Consider the following 18,422-nt stretch of genomic DNA (forward strand, 5'->3'; position numbering starts at 1 on the left):
GCGATTCTATCAAACTGGTATATTCCGTGAACTTGGGCTCATAGTCCTTCCGGGGTTTCTTTGAATGGTCTCCCCGGTTTGAGTTTCTTCCGCTTCGTTTGCTCCGCGATTGGCTCAAACTTCGTTCTGGGGCTTCCGCTTGCGGCTGCGGCATGCCAGGAGCGATACTACATCCAGTTTGTACTGCTCCGTACCCAGAGAAATGGGTTTGACTCGGCGTCTGAGCAGACGCGGAAGGCCCATACACACTTGGAGTGAATCGGGCTCCTGGAAGCGTGAGGGCTGGTGTGGGAGCTTGCGAAGCAAAGCTCGGCGCAGTCACGGAAGGGGTTGGAGCCGGGGGAACTCCAAAGGCCTGCTGGTAGGCATCCTCAAGGTTGATGATTCCCTGAGCTTTTGACATGAATTCGGACAGTGTTTCTGCCCGTCTCCTTTGCATTTCCCCCCATAGCAGGGAGCCGACAGTAAGGCCCGATTGAAGGGCGATCAGCTTCATGTCATCGCTGACCTTGGTTTTTGCAGCAGCTTCCATCATTCTCTGAATGAAAGCTTTGAGGTTCTCAGTGGGTTGCTGCTTGATGTTGGTTAAGGAACCAACCTCCATGTCGTGGTCGCGGGCAGCAATGAACTGCCTCCTAAACGCGGACTGTAGCTCCTTCCAACTGTGGATTGATCCGGGAGCTAATCTTTTCCACCAGTCCTCCGCGGACTTGGTAAGGGTGAGTGAGAAGCACATGCATTTGGCGTCCTCACTGACACGCGCCACTTGCATCATTTTATTGTATTTAGCTAGGTGGGTACGCGGGTCTGTCCTCCCATCATATAATTCTATGTGAGGCATTTTGAAGTTATCCGGGAGGGACGTTTCCGCGATCCTCCTAATACATGGTTCCGGGTCTTCCTCCTCAGAATCTGACAGGGCCCCACTTTGCTTCCGGACCAGCTTGGTCAAGGCAGCAATCTGTTCCTCGAGCCTCTTCGTATCACTTTCCGGGAGGTCACGTCCCCGGAGCTTGTCATTAATATGATTTCGGAGGTCATCTCCGCGAGGCCGGGCCTTTTCCCCTTTGGCCTTTTCATACTTGGCCTCCAACCTTCTTCTTAGGTCCACCGTGGACCAGCTATCTTCGGAGTGCGAGTTCGCAGCCCGACCGTCCTGATTGACGGAATCACTGGGGCGGTTGTTCCTTCCCCTAGGCCTGGGTGCCTTAGCACCGGGCCCTTTAGGCACAGAGTGCCCCCTTGGGGCTGAAGGACGTCTGGGCTTAGGAGCGCCAGAGACCTTCTGCGTGCGGGGGGGGGGGGGGGGCAGTCGGCCTGGTGATTCACGCCTTTAGGAGGTGCAGGGGCGTCAGCGCGCACAGGCTCTCCAACTTTTTCTTTGCCCTTGTTAGGGGCGGCTTTGGATGGTCCAGCAGCGGCTGGATCCGGCATGGGGGCATCAGCACCACCTAGAACAGAGGCATCCTCGTCCGAGTCGCCTAGATCTCCGAACTTACTTTGGAGGCGTTCCATCATGCGTTGCATTCTTTCGGAGACGCGCTCCTGCTCAGCAAGCTTGGCCTTAGTGGCCACCAGTTCTTCGGCTACTTGGACCAGTTCTGGGTCCTTCTCATAGTAGCAGCCGTCCTTGTAATAACCGTCTTGGACATACTCTTCTTCGTCTTCTAAGTATGTTGTATCTTCGGTACTGACCCGATCCTGGCGGGATGTCGGGTCTTCACCTTGGTAGTCTAAGGGTTCGCTTTGCACCACATCTTCCATCACGGTATCGGGGTTGACCGTAGCATTTTTGTCAACAGCGGATTTTCTCGTAGTCACCATCTCTTTAGCACGAAGTGAATACAGAAAACGTACACAGAAAAAGAGCTGACTAACAACTTCCTACAGCTCTCAATGAAAGCACCAAAATGTTTACCGAGTTTTTCGGAAACGAATAACTAACGGAATAATAAAAAGATAAGAACTGTAGAAATGCTGAAATGTAACTAAACAAACAGCGTTTTTACGTGGTTCAGGCGTTAACAAGCCCTAGTCCACGAGTCGATGTTATTATACTTGGAAAAGGTTACAGTAAGATGGCTGGTGCACAAGAACTTCACACACTCACAGTGTTTCTCTCGGGTTCTCTTGAAGAAGATGAAACTAGAGAGATTTTAGTAGAGTTTTTGCTATATGATTTGTTCGTCCCTCTTCTTGTAAAATGAAGGGGTCTTTATAGCTAGGGTTTTGGATTAGGGTTTTTCTCTACGTACATGAGTCTTAATTACACCAGCCATAAATAGGGATACAATTACTGTAGTAGCATGGCTACAAGACTCTATGTGGGTATATTTACGTGAAATTATGGGGAACACACAAAGTCAGCCGTCTTTTCCAAGTTGTCAGCGGAACAGTAGGCGAAAAGGTACCCTTAGGCGTGCTGGGATGTGTGCGGCTTTGACCTGACGGGCGTGTCAGGCGGGATCCTGTGTCAGGCGGATATCATTCCAAATATGCCTCCTCCAGGACTCGACTGTTTGGCTTTGTTCCGTGCGAGGCACGGAACTGCTTCCGCGGAGACCACTCGAAGAGCTTCTCCTGGAAGGAGCTTCCCCGGAGGATACCCCTTCGGGAGTCTGGGAGAGTTGACGAGTTTCCGTATTGTGTTTGCTTGGAAGAGTAATCCGGACACTAAGCGGGAGAGGCGAAGCCTTTCTGTTCATCCGCGAGCTCTGGTCACCTACCGTGAAAGACATCGATAATTCTGCTTCCCCGAGGTCATCAATCTAAACGCTATCCGGAAATCTGGATAACATATATATATTTACTTATCCTAGAAACTTTTTTCTAGTGATTCTAATTTTTTATTTTAGAAACATGCTACAGTAAAAATATTGTTATTTTTCATTAAAAATAGATTAATTAAAATGATGGCAAAAAATATTTATTAGAGAGATAGCACTATAAATATAGAAATTCCAACCAAAAAATAATCAATTTAAAAGATAATTTTATTTTTAAGAGACAAAGAAACAAAACTCCATACAAAAAATAATATAGTTTATAAAATAATATAAAATTTTGCCAAAAATTAATAAGTTAAAAGATAAATAATGAAACTAACGTGTAAAACAATAAAACTGAAACAATTTAAATAAATAAAATTAAAATGTTATTGTTACGAGTTAACTAAAAATGACTAGAAAGAAGTAAGTTAATAATGTAAGCAAATCCAATAATGAAAAAAAATCTAAGCCAATATAAAAATATAATATACATATTTTTATATTATTTTATAAAATAAATTTTGATATTAATGATATATTTTTTTAGTTATTAATTATGAGTGATATTTTGTTTAAAAGTATTCTTTAATTGAGTAGACACCAAGGTAGACAGATATGTATATAGAAATTATACTAGATACAAACAACGTGCAATATGCACGTTTGCTTAATTTTATTTATAGAATTTATTAATTATTTTTATTAAATTTATATTAATATTATATAAATTTCAAATAAATATCATATTTTAATTAAATAATTTATTTATTTTTGTTTAAGTTTATGTTTATTCTGGTTTTTGAATTTGGAAGTGACAACAAGATATTATATATTATATGTTTAATATAATATTAAATATTATACTTATATTTTAAATTTGAGTTTCTTACTAGATTTAAAAAAAAAAACAATTTGTTACTAATTGACAGTGGATTATATTATATGTTTAATATGATATTATTCTAATAAATGAGTTTAAATTAAATTAAATTTTATTTAAGTTATAAAATGTATGATTTTATTATTTTTAAATAATTATCATTGTAAATATTTAAAATATATCATATTTTAATTTGTTTAATTATTTATTATTTTTAAATAATTATCAGTATAAAATATTTCAAAAATATCATATTTTAAGTTTTTTAATTATTTATTTTACTTTATTTATTTAAGTGCTTGCAAATAACCGTTAAATATAAGAAGATTCTGTTAAATATAAGAATATTTCGTTAAAGTTAACATTAAAAAAAATAAAAAACCGTTAAAACTAAAAAATTATGTTATCTACACACTAGAGATATTCGAAATTAAATTTAAGAGTTAGGGGTATCGTGTGTCACATGAGATTAAGGATACGGAATGTGATACACAACAATATATTATATGTGTAGGTGTAGCCAGTCAAATGGAATTTTAAGAACTTTAATTGCTAAAAAAACCCATATAAAATATAGTAACTTTGTAAAACTATACGTATATGGAAAAGCTTATTATATATTGCCAATTAAAATCCCATATTTTTAAAAACTCCCCTTATAAAAACCCTAAAATAGTAAGAGAATGGTGTGGGTTGGGGGTATTCTAAAGAGAAAATTAAAAGAGTAGCATTCATAGACACCCCTTACAACTTTTTTTTTATTTTTTTATGTTAGTTTTGTAGGTTTAATCTCAAAGGATTCATCAATGAAAATCTACAAAGGATATAAGAGATCTATGCTACACATAGAGGTAATAATGTTTTTCTAAATGAGTTTTGATGCCTTAAATAAGATAAATTTGTCTTTGTTAATGTGTTTAAAAGCATAATTGTTGTTGAAATGCTCACAATGATATATACCCATCAATAAATTAATATATGATTAAAGAGTATCAATATATAACATACAAAACTGTAAAAAAATTATTATACTAATAATAATATATAAAACTCTATTCAATCACAACTCATCATATCCTTCTTTGAAAACATAACCATGATATATTTATATATTATTCTTTCATATAAAGACACTACTTAACAAACCAAATATACATGATAGCGTGTGGTCTATGTCATGGAATTAGAATCTTAGCTAGCCACCAAATTTGGAAGCTTATTGTACCCTTGATAATAATTCTTTTACTATATAACAATTCAATACAATACAAATTCCACTAAACAAAACCATGATGAGCTTAATTAGTATTTTGCTTTAGTTCTGTAGTGAGAGAATAAAAAAAACTTAGTTCACACTAGAATCTACAAAACTAAAGTGTTTTGAGTACGACTACTACCACACACAATATTAATTAAAAGTGTTGTTATTTGGCATTTTAAGGTACACAACAAAATAAGAGATGTCACTCTTTAATTGGTTAATGTTACCTCATAATTATTATTAAATTAAATCGTGTGGGACTCAATATTAGATTTCACCAATAGCATATGTCACCTTCTTGTGGTGTTTAACACCACTAGTGCCCATTAACAATTCTCGTTAATTAATTGTCATATAAAACCCTATTTGACTCCACATGTTTTATGTGTTTACTCTCTTGATCTATTAATTGTCTTATTCCTTTAGAAACTATATTATATAAAAATCTCACAATCCCATTAGTTTCTTTATAATTTATGACTAAAAGTGAGAGGGTAAAGAAATTTAGAGTTCTCCAATGATTCCAACAAATTTAGCGTAGTCAGAAATATATAAAATCAAGTACTACTATTTAAAGAACATGTATCTATCCAAAATTTAAATATTTGATGGATAAATTCATAAGGGACTCAATTAATCAGATACAAATAAATTTAGTCTAGTCATGAAATAAGAGTTTTGAGTATTATGATTACGTTTGTTATGATATTGAAGTAACTTAATTTAGATAATTTTATCGTATCAAATTCTTTATCTTCAAGTATTTCAATACATTATTTTGTATTTAATTTGTTTTTTCTTAATTTATTGTTAGGAAGTGATGAACTCGTTTATTTTTAATTTTAATTTTTATATATTTTTAATAAAATCTTGTCCAATCTAGCTATATATGTATATGAGATAACGAGAAAGAGCCAAAATCATTTAAAGAAGAGTTGATGGAGCCAATAATAATAAGGCGTAGAAATTGAATACGCATTCGCTTATTATACATTTGTATGTATAGATCTATATATATTTTGTGTTGATTGCGGTGTTGTGAAAATGAGTTTATAGATTGAGTTTATTTGTGGGGTCTGATAACGATAATACACTTCATAAACTACCATTTATGAAATGAGCAATAACATGGAGAATGGGGCCTCTGATAATGATCAAGAAGCTTCGTGCCATGACTAGGCAAACATCAACCATCAACCATCAAACATCAAACATCAAACATCAAACATCAAAAGGGGTCCTTATACATATAAACCATTCGATACGATTTAGATTTATGCTTATTAAGCACTAAATGAAGAAGTTTCATCCAACTTATGTAAGTATATATATATATATATATATATATTGTTAGGAAAATGTTCAATTCATCTTAATTATTTGTTGGGGTCCTATACTTTGAGTTTGGTATTAGACTATAGATATCACAAACGACAAGCAATTTAATTAATTACTTGTAAATTATTTATGTATATATGCATGTGTGTATATACATTAGTACATAAATAAGTATATGTACTATGTAGCAATCTCATATATCCTAATAAGGCAAGAATCTTTTTCATTACTTTTAACTTGAAAAGCACCAAACAAATTACACACATATTCTCTAGCTAGTCAAAACTGTCCCACTTTAATTCTTATTAAGCTGGTGACTATAATGATGATTACCATTTACTAATAGCATTAAATTCTAAGTACAGCTCTATGAAGTATGACATGAAAATAACAATAAATGTATAAAAATTGTTGTGAAAAAAATAGTTGAAGCATCTTCAATCAAGTGCTAAATAAGTGATGCAATATTATATTTAACATTATACACATATATATATATATTTATGTAAAAAATTTGTTCAAATAGTTGTGTGTGGAAAATTATGCTGAATGTGTAACAAAATATAACATATGACAAATTTAGAATTAATTATAATAAATATTCTTTAATAAGTACAATATTTCCATTAAAAAATTTAGAAAATGAAAAAAGAAAATGGATATTTTCGTAAATAGTAATGAATCATTAATGGAACTTTATTTTATTAAATATGAATGTGTATCTTTAAAAATTATTTTATATTGGAACACAATACCAAATATTATGAACTTTTTAATCATAATACATTGTTGATAATAATTTCTATTGCGATTAAAAACGAAAAACTTTTTGACGACACACCTATTAAATGTATATAATTATTCAATCATGATTAAATTATTACGCTTATATTTTCAATCATCATTTATTATCCCTTTTTACAATTTACTTCATACATTAATTTAAAGTTGTTCTTGAGCGGAAGAAAAAGTTTACATACGTAGTATCTTGTTTTATTGTTTAGTATTATTTGTATTTGAATAACTGAACAAGTCTATTTGTTTCTAGTTCTTTTATCACATTCATTAATTGATGAATTGAACTTCATCATTTCTGAAAATTATAATTTATTGTTTCATTTTTTACTTACTATCATGATTAATTCAACAAAGTACCCTTGCTTTTTAAATAATTAAAATAACATTTCTAAAAATTATTTGAGAGATAATTGTTTTCTAACCTCTAAATAAGTGATCCAAAGTTCAAATATATATTTTCTTTTTTTTGTATAGAAAAACTACAAATAGCATAATAGTTTTTTTCCTTAGTAGAAAATTTAATTAATGCATTAAAAAGTTCTTTTTTTCACGTGGATCGTAACTTCCAAGGCCACGTATAGAACTAGAAAACTTCCTTTGAAGGCCACGTATAGAAAATGAATGTGAGATTTTCAAGGCACAAATTCCTTCAAGCTTGGAACTTCCCCCACCCTTTAATTAATAATCTCTTTATTTTAATTTATGTATTTTTTTTTATTTATTTATTTCTGGTGTGTGTTTAAATTAAATTTATATTTTCGAGAAAATTGGAATCGACCTCCCCCCAAACCAGACAAAACCTGTCCATACCATTTCCCATTCTGATTCCGAATCATACCCATTCATTCGAAACCCAAACTCGACCCATCAACGTCATACACCATTTTCAAAGTTTTTTTAAAAAAAAAAAGAAAAAGAAGAAAGAGGTAAAGCCTTCTGGTTCTGGACCTCTACCACATATACCCTCCCCTAGTTTCCTCCTACTAGAACCATTAACACTAAAACCCCACTTTAGTTGGCAAGATAATTTTTTTGTGGGTTTTCATTCATCTATGGGTCATATATCTCCAATATAACTACCTTTCGTATTTATTAATTTAATATTTGGTATCAAATGTTAATGGAATTTCCATGACGTTTCAACATCATTTTCACCGTATCACTAAATGGAGTGAACAGATTTTTATATATAAATTAGAAAACATGACTGTCTTTTGTGCTGTTTTTTTAATAATTAAAAAATATATGTTATTCTTTTGTTTTATTTTTAAAAATTAGTTTTTAGACTTCTTGTTTTGTCAAAATATTAAAAATAAGAATAGAATATTGTATTTTTACTAATTACCCGTTTCGATTATTTATTTTTAAATTTTGACTTTTGGACCATATATTTATTCAAAATCTTAAAAATTATTTATAAAAAGTAGGAATATTTGCGGCGAAAGTACTAAATTATTGTGTTTGTAGCACATAAGTACCTAAGTTATTTTTTTAGCAGTAAAAATATATTCCATCCATGTTTTGGTGCAGTTTAGTGCATTTGTTTGTTTCGTTGTTAAGTCAACCACCATTGCGTAATGTTTACTTATAACATTGGTACTTTCGCCGCAAATATCTCTTAAATTGGATATTTTCGCCCCAAATATCTTTTTAATTAGGTAATTTCGCAACAGATATTCATTTAATTTGGTACTTTCGCCTACGTATTACAATCGAACTTAACGGTGATAATTGATGGTTATATAAAAATGCACCAAAACATGGATAAGGAAGATACTTTTACCGCTAAAAAAATGACTTGGGTATTTAAGTGCTACAAACATATAATAAATTTGGTACTTTCACCGCAAATATCTTTAAAAGTAAATTATATAATTTATGTTTTCTATAAGGGTTCACACTATTTTGAATATTGTATTTTAGTTGATTACCCGTTAGGACCCTTTATTTTTAAAAATCAACTTATGGACCTTGTGTTTTGTCAAAATGTTAAAATATAAATGTATAAATATTTGAACCATGTACATTCTAATTGATTGTCGTTTGGACCTTTTATTAAACATGTATAATTATTGTTATATATATATATGTAGATAAAGTGGTTTAAAGAGATTTTAGAGTGTCACACCTTCTCACTGAGACTCTCTTTATTTATATATAAATATATATATATATAGATTCTTTAACTATTGACTAATAATCATAAATTTGAAAAAGAATAATTAAAAAATGTGAAAATAGAAAGTGTGCTTTAGTGCAATTTTAGAGTGTCACATCTCCTTCTTAGAGTTCTCCTTCATAAATATATATATATATATATATATATATTAGATTCTTAAATGGTTCACAATTGTCTAGGGATGTTATTCTTTTTCAGTACTAAGATTAACTAAACTGCCATTTTAAAAATGATATATATATTTTATTTATTTTTTCATTTATATTAATTACATATATTAGTAGGGTAAAAATGTCTTTTAATTTTTAAATATAAAAAAAAAACTTTAACATTTGTTGACCCTCGAATTGGTCAACGACACGAAGTTAGATAAACGATATAGAATGAGATAAAAACAAGAAGAAATCAAGACGAAAAAGTAAACAACACAAACAATTTACAGTGGTTCGGCCCCAATCAGATGGTAATGACCTACGTCCACTTAGTGTTCTTATTGATGTAGGATCCCAACATTGTGATCAATGAACTAAGGGTTCACGAGTTTCACAAGCTTTAGGATGATTACAATTTCGGTGAATAATAACACTATATCTTTCTCTCCGAATTCTCTCAGTCCCAAAAGGTCCCCTCCCTTGAGCCTTTTGATTCGTATTTATAGGCTCAAGAAGGTTACATTGGCCAATGGACCTTAATTACCATTAAGACTTGTGTATCTGGGTAAATAAAGAAATTACAATTAATGCATAATTACAAGATTGCACATCCGAAGGAAATAAATGAATATATGCGACCAGGATGGTCGCACATAAGTATGATGCTTGATAAACCAACAGTCTTCTGGTCGATGGCCGAGCAGGATACACTTCCTAAAAACAGCCACGTGCCTCTCACGTGTAGACCAATCCTGCCACGTCATCAAGTTGTCCGTTTTTGGGTAAACATTTGCCTCCCAAGTTTATTTTACTGCGACCAGAATAAAGTAAACTTATACAACAGACCTTTCGTATATCTTGTCCAATCTGTCAGAGCCATCAATGTCTTCTCGAAAAAAGGCAACCAATCATGTCGTTGCAGTTTCCCAAAAAGTGGTTTGACGGCTATCACGTTTTTCCATGCCTAAAAAAATCACCCCCATCATTACCTCTGTAACCGTGCTTCGACCAATATAAATAAGGGTTTATACATTTTTAGACCCTGTGTTTTGACTCAATATCTGTTTAGACCCTGTGTTTTGACAAATTATTTTTTGAACCCTGTGTTTTGTAAAATGGTTCAAATAGGCCCCTAAACCTGATTTTGATGAACAAAAAATTGAATATAACAACACAGTTCTTAGGCAGAATGACTGTATTTTTGTTTTGAGTTGTTAGTTTGATGAATTATTTGTGATTTTAGTTAAAAAAAACTTTGATCAAAATCGGATTTAGGAGTCTATTTGAACTATTTTAGAAAACACAGGGTCCAAAAAGTAATTTGTCAAAATACATGGTCCAAACAGGTAATGAGTCAAAACATATGGTCTCAAAAAACCATAAACCCTATAAATAACTCCTTAAATTTAATTTTTACTTTTTACCTTTCATTTCTCCTCAAGACACATTGAAGAACAGAGCCTAAAGAACCCAGAAAACTCAAACAATTTTGGCGAACCACGGAGTCTCTGTTCAGTCACTCGACTCAAGGTCTCAGAAAATTCACCAATTTTTATCCAAGTAAGTCTCTTGAACTTCTTCGCCGTTGAGATTCCATGCAATTTTCAGTTTTCTGGTTTGCTTTGGATTTGAAGTTCCTGAATGTTCTTGAAAAAACGATTTGGGGTAATTGGGCATGTAGATATTAACATGATAGGACAAGGAAAAAACACTAAATGAGGCTTAGGAATTGGCTTGGGAGTTAGGATTATTGATTTAGGGTGTAAAATCGAAGTAAAATTCAATTTTTAGGCATTTAGAAAAAACTGGGTTTTTCCCACCCTTTCTCAAAGTCGAAAAGTTTTTTTCTGAAAAACTTTTCACTTCTGCTTTTTAATCCGTTTTCCAAGTTGTTTGCGTACTATTTAGTGTTTATGTTAGGATGCTGCTGGTCGTATAAAAGTTTAACTTTTATACACGAGCAACGTTATCCCACCGCTTCCACTTCTTTGGTCTACTGGCCGTAGATTTTCATCTTCCCTTCTCTGTTTGCAGATTTTCATGCACGACCCATGGGGAAGTGAGAGGTGTTGGGGTTTTATGTCCTAATTAAAACCCAAATTCTTTGTAATCTCATTTTATTATCAATAAAAGAATAGAAATCATTTTTTGACTTGGTCAATCACTTTGCTCACATGTTTTATTTTCATGATTATTTGTTTAATATAAACTTCTATTAAATCCCGAGCATATAGCTAATCTCATTTATAGTGACGTAATCACAGTGGAATATAAATATGATTATATGTTCAAAATAAGTTAGTCCTAAGATTAGTCAGTGCACCAGATTTACACTGACTTGCCAATCTACGATATGATCTACTTACACATTACAGTGTTATGTTCTTTCCAGAACATTAGCAAAGTAGATAAGATCGGATGTATATGTTACATCGGACAGGACCGATATTGACAGTTGATAAGATAAGTAAACATGTCGTTATTATCTATTCTAGTCATATCATATAGTTGACCATAGGTCAATTCAATCTCAATTCTGAGTGGTTGGTATTCTAACTGATTGTATTATTTGAGTTCTTTGACTTGTTCGTTACCAGCTTACCCTACGGACTAGCCCATACTTACATCTTGGGAACTCGGCAGTATAATTGAGTGGGAGTGTTAATCATAGATATGAACATCTATAGCTTCTGATGAAGAAGTGAAACGATGGTTTCCTTTTAGTTTGGTTCAAGGTGTTAAATGATAGAGATCTCATTTCAGTAATTAAATTAGTTTACTGAAATATCATTTACAAGGAACTAAGTGTTTTAAGGATAAAATACAATGAGGGGTAAAACGGTATTTTAGTCCTATCTCATTGTAGACCGTCTATAGAGGATTGAGTGACAATTATGGTTGTAACAATGGATAATTACTAGCGTATCTATATTTGTTATAGAGCGTTCTATGAATTCAAGAGTGCAATTCCAAGTCTATAGTGGAGTCACGAGGAATTAATAAGTTAGTAAATTTATTTGTTAGATTTATGATAACTTATTGGAGCTTGATTTCATAGGCCCATGGTCCCCATTGTACCTTGGATAAAATCATCTAGATAGTCTCAATTAATTGATTTAATTATCAATTATAATTATCAAAGTTGACCAGGTCAATTTTGGATAGTTTCACATAGTTGTGTAATTTTGAGAAGAAAAGAGAAATTATGGCAGATTTATTAATTAAGATAAATTGGTATCTAAATTAATAAATAAATTTAAATCAAGGTTCAAATTATAAATAATTAATTTGATAAAGGATTTAAATAATTATTTAATTAATTAAATCAATAGAAAATAATACATGCCTTGATTTTAAGTCCGATGGGCTTATAATCAAATGGGAAGTTTCACGGGCCTATAGCCCATGATAATTTCGACCTAGGGCTTCAAAATGGCTGTTATTTTATTGATTTTTTAATTAAATTAAATGGCCTAATTGAGTCTATAAAAGGAGTGCTTAGAGAGAAGATTTTAGAGACGACAGACAAGTTACAAGTCAGATTTTTCAGATAGTTTTAGATTCTCTCTAAACACAAGTCCTTTTCTAAGCCACTTTGTTATTTTCTCTTCTTCTCTCTATATTTATCTCATGTGTTGAGAATTGCCCACACTAGTCTAGGTGGTTCTAAGGATACATTGGAAGATCGTGAAGAAAATATAAGATCGGTTCAGTTTCTTGATAATACTCTGCGACAGAGAGGATACAAGAGTTAGAGAAACTGAAGGAATGACTCTTTAATTCCGCTGCGTATACTGTAAGTATTATATTATATGTTTCTCTTTGAATTCAATTTTAAAAACATGTTTTAGGCTATCTCGTATTAATTTGTTTAATATTAGATATACATGAAAATAAATAAAGATCCTGTATAAGCTTAATCCAACAACTGGCCTCAGAGCCTTTGTTAATCTTTATTTTCATGCATGAACATGTTTAAAATTGGATTATTTGATATGTTTGAATAATTGGATGGTTTTCATGTTTTTATGAAGCATATTGATTTTATGTGAATTTTAGCAATTTTTAGGTTATTTTGTTGTGTTTTCTATGCTATTAATTTTTATATATGCTTTATTTTGTGTAAAACATGTTAAAAATTAATTAGAAAATGGTTTTGGTTGAAAAAATTGCACAAAATTTTTTTTTCGAAATTTTTTGTTCTGGCTGCCATGCGCGCGCGCACACCGTTCACAGCAGCGCACGCGCACACCGTGCACAGCAGCGCACGCACGCGCCCGCACAACGAGCCCAGCGCCTCTCCGCGTGCACGCCCAGCGCGCCACCACCTAGCCCCGCGCGCGCGCCACCAGCAGCCAGTGCACACCGCGGTGAACAGTACCCGATGTTCATCCAGAATTTTTTTTAAAACTTTTTTTTAAACTTTTTTTTTTTTGAAAAATAAAGAAAATTAAAATTGTAGAAATTTATTATGTATAATCAAAACCTAAAATATCTTTTTTGTTGTATCATTTAAATTTTTTAAAATAAGATATTTTGGTTAGTTGAGATTTAAATAATTAGATATTTTCTACAAAGATTCAAATTCAAATTTAAAATTAGACTAACAACTTAATTTTAAATCTTTTAATATATTAAAATATTATAATTATGATATAAGATATTTGAGATATTTTCATTTAAATTCTTGATATTTTTATTAAATCTTTATTTGAAAATATAAATATCTTTTTATTCTATAGTTTTTAATATTTAAATTATTTGAAATTTAATATTGTTAGTTAGATATTTTTATGGATATTTGAATTTGTTTAACTATTTGAGATATTTTAGGCTTGTTATAACTATTTGTATTTTATTATTTTTAAATGGTTAAAATATTAGATAATAGTTGTAACAACACAAGATATTTTTTGAAAATAGTTTAGATATTGATTTTAAAATTTAAAATTGGTTAAATTTTGAAAAATATCATTTTTTTCAGCCAATTAATAAAATATTTTTTAAAATAAATGGGATTTAAATTAACTTTGGTTAATTGTTGATAAATCCTATTTAAATTAAATTAATATATTTTTTTTTCAAATTAACCTAAAACCAAGTTGATTGTTGATAAATGAAATTTAAATTAACTATTATTAATTGTTGATAAATTTCATTTAAATTGACTTATTTTTTGTAAAAATTTAATTAATTTGAATTTTTTTTGATAAATTCTAGATAATTAATTGTTGTATTTTTGCATAAATTCATAAAATTGCTCATATAGTAACATGATTAGGCCCATCCAATTATAACATGTCTGTTTGCACTATATGTGGTATTTTTGCAATTGGGCTTAGATGCATATAGTGGCCCATATGTTTGTTAGATATATGATATTTTGCCAAATAAAATATTCATAAAATGATAGGTTTTATTTGGGCCCATTAGAAAATGTAAAGTTTAAATTCCTCTCTTGTGGGTGATTCCACTTGTGAAGACCCATTTGCTTTGCATGACTATAGTGGGCCTAATCAATTAATAACAATTAATAAAACGAAGGTTTAAATTCCTGTCTTTTGGACCTTGTATGGAAGATAGGGGGCCTTTGTAGTGGGAACGACATACTGGACCTAGCCCTCCTCCATACAAGCCCAATTGTTAAGGCCCATTTATCTGAGTTGGACTTAATTGTATAGGTTCATTATATTAGTTAAACCTAAATATTGATTAGCAACAAATTAATTCTAAATTAATTGAATTTGTTTCAATGTGACACTTTAGAATTAATAAGAAATTATAGGACTTTGGTTTTAAAAATTTTAATCTATTTAATTTTTTTTCGAAAACCATAGTCATTAATTTTCTAAAAATAAATAATAAAAAATACTAATTTTAATTTTATAATGAGCTTATTTTAAGAATTTTATTCGATCTCCACCGTTGGTTTAGCATAGTCAATAGCTTAATGGGGCCTCGAGGCGCTTTGATTCGTTCCCCTACGGAAGGTGTTCATTAGTTATTTTGACAAGGTTAGATTTCGAAAGATAGATAATTATAGATCAAATTCTACTAGACTCACCCCTACGGTGACTACTAGGACTAAATCTATGATTATTGAAACCGTGAGTCTAGCTCATACAATAAGAGATTTTGTTTTCTTATTTTGATCGAATAGTAGGTTGTTAATAATGATGTCCATTATTAAATGAGTTTACAACTCCATTTAACTAGTGGTATTTTTGACTCTCGCCAACCGGGACAAGGATATCATAGATTAGTTAAAAACCTAAAGAAATAGAGATATGATTGTTTTTGATATTTTTTCTCATATCTTACATATTTTTTGTATATGTTGTGTTATTTCTTGAAATTTGTGTGAATAGAAGTTTTATTGAGCAAATGTGATTGATTTATATTTTATTGATAATTTGTAGTTTTAAGGTAAGTAGTGTCTGTGTCTACTCCCATCCTTTCTCAACTTTCGATGGAGAAACTCACTGGAGAAACCTTCCTTAATTGGAAGCAGAACATCAACATAGAGTTGATTGGTGACAACTCTGAATTCGTCATGATTGAGGAATCCCCAGAACGAGCACCGTGTCCGCACGTTAGTGATGGCACCGTCAATGCTCGTGATGGTACCGTAAATGCTTGGATAGCACCGTCTCTGCACGTTCGTGATGGCACCGTAAATTCTCGGATGGCACCGTGTCTGCACGTTCGTGCTCAACTCAACTATGGTCTGACGCAGCTCATGAACGAGCTTCATATTATTGAACCTGTCATGGGTGGACCTAGTAAAGGAGGTGAAAATAAGACTACTGATGTTGCTGCACATCTAAGGCTGAAGCTAACCAAGCTTCGTCTTCGAAAGTTGGAAACAAGAGGAAATGTGGACAAATAAACAACCCCAAGCTTGCAAAGGCTGCAAAGACGAGTGCACAACCAAGTGCACAGACGCCTAAGGGGAAGAACAAGAAAAACAAGAAAGGTAAAGATAAGTGCTTTCACTGCAAAGAGAAGGGGCATTGGAAACAAGATTGCCCTAAGTTTCTAGCAGCGAAAAACAAAGGTAATGATTATAGTTCATTTATCTTGGAAACATGTGTTTTAGAGAATGATAAATCCGTTTGGATTAATGATTCTGGAACTACTAACCATGTTTGTAACTCTTTACAGCTTCTTGAATAGTGGGAGGAAGTGAACGAAGGCGGCTAAAAACTTAGAGTTGGGAACGAAGCGTTCGTTAAGGTCCAAGCTAGAGGAATAGCTCGTCTGAAGTTTAGAAATAAATACTTAATTTTAAAAGATGTATTTTTTATTTCGGATTTTAGTAGAAATTTAATTTCAGTTTCCATGTTGCAATTAGAACGATTTGTTATGACTTTCACAAGTTTTAATATATCTATTTCTTTCAATGGATCACAATTGTGTATTGCATGTTTGGAAAACGGGCTTTATATTCTGCGACCTAACGAACCCCTCGCTCTTAACAATGATTTATTCAAAGTAGCTAAACCTAGGACCAATAAACGTCAAAAGACCGATAACAATAATATGACGTATTTATGGCACTTGAGACTAGGTCACATTGGCTATGATAGGATTCAAAGACTTACAAAGGACGAACCTTTGAGGGAACTCACCTTAGGTGAATTACCTGTCTGTGAATCTTGTCTAGAAGGCAAACTGACCAAGCGTCCATTCTCTGCAAAGGGTGATAGGGCCAAAGAACCACTTGGTCTTGTGCATTCAGATGTTTGTGGATCTTTGAATATACAAGCCAGGGGTGGTTTTGAGTATTTCGTCACTTTCATTGATGATTACTCTAGATACTCATGTCTTTACCTAATGCATAGGAAATCAGAAACATTTTCAAAGTTTCAGGAATTCCTAGCAATGGCTCAGAACCAATTAGGTAAAATGTTAAAGATCTTGCGATCTGATAGGGGTGGAGAATATTTGGATATGCAGTTCCAAGATCATTTAACTGAACTTGGGATTTTATCACAACTTACTGCCCCAGGTACTCCGCAACAAAATGGTGTAGCGGAATGCCAAAACAGAACTTTATTGGAAATGGTTAGATGCATGCTTAGTTACTCAACTCTACCAACTTCGTTCTGGGGACATGCAATTGAAACCGCAAATGACATTCTCAATGTCGTGCTGTCAAAATCAATCCCCAAAACACCTTTAGAACGCTGGAATGGTCGTGAACCTATTTTACGCCATTATAGAATCTGGGGGTGTCCCGCTCACGTCCTGAGGAAAAAGGAGGGAAAGCTAGAACCGCGAACTAAAGTTTTCATGTTTGTTGGCTATCCTAAAGGTACTCGGGGTGGACTTTTCTATAGTCATTCAGAAAAGAAAGTGTTTACTTCTACAAATGCTACTTTTCTGGAAAATGACTATGTCCAAAACTTTAAACCTCGCAACAAAGTAGTTTTAGAGGAGATGGTTAAAGAATTGACTCCAACCAATGTTCCATCGTCATCAATGCAAGTTGATGATGAAATTCCCACTCTTCATGTACAATCAACGCAAGTCGATTTAAATGAAGAAAGTACCATTGTTCCTGAGCAAACAGTCACGAAGCCTCGTCGTAGTTGGAGGGTTTCTAGGAACCCAGTTCGCTATGGGTTTGATGGTGAAACCAATATGGTTGTTGGTGACACTAGTGATGATGATCCGTTGTCTTTCAAATAGGCAATGGCAAGCCCTGAAAAGGAACTATGGCTCGAAGCCATGAAACAGGAAATGGAGTCCATGTACTCAAATTCCGTCTGGGATCTTGTGGAAGCACCTAGTGACTTTAGGATCATTGGGTGCAAGTGGATCTACAAGAAGAAACGAGGTGTTGATGGAAATATCGAGACTTATAAAGCTCGATTAGTGGCAAAGGGTTATACCCAAAGAGAAGGCGTGGACTATGAGGAAACTTTTAGTCCGGTAGCCATGCTCAAATCCATTCGCATCCTCTTATCCATAGCTGCCGCTCTCGAATATGAGATCTGGCAAATGGACGTCAAAACAAATTTTCTTAATGGGAAGCTTGACG

Source organism: Humulus lupulus, chromosome 1 (assembly GCF_963169125.1).
Source record: "Humulus lupulus chromosome 1, drHumLupu1.1, whole genome shotgun sequence".
Classification (NCBI taxonomy): Eukaryota; Viridiplantae; Streptophyta; class Magnoliopsida; order Rosales; family Cannabaceae; genus Humulus; species Humulus lupulus.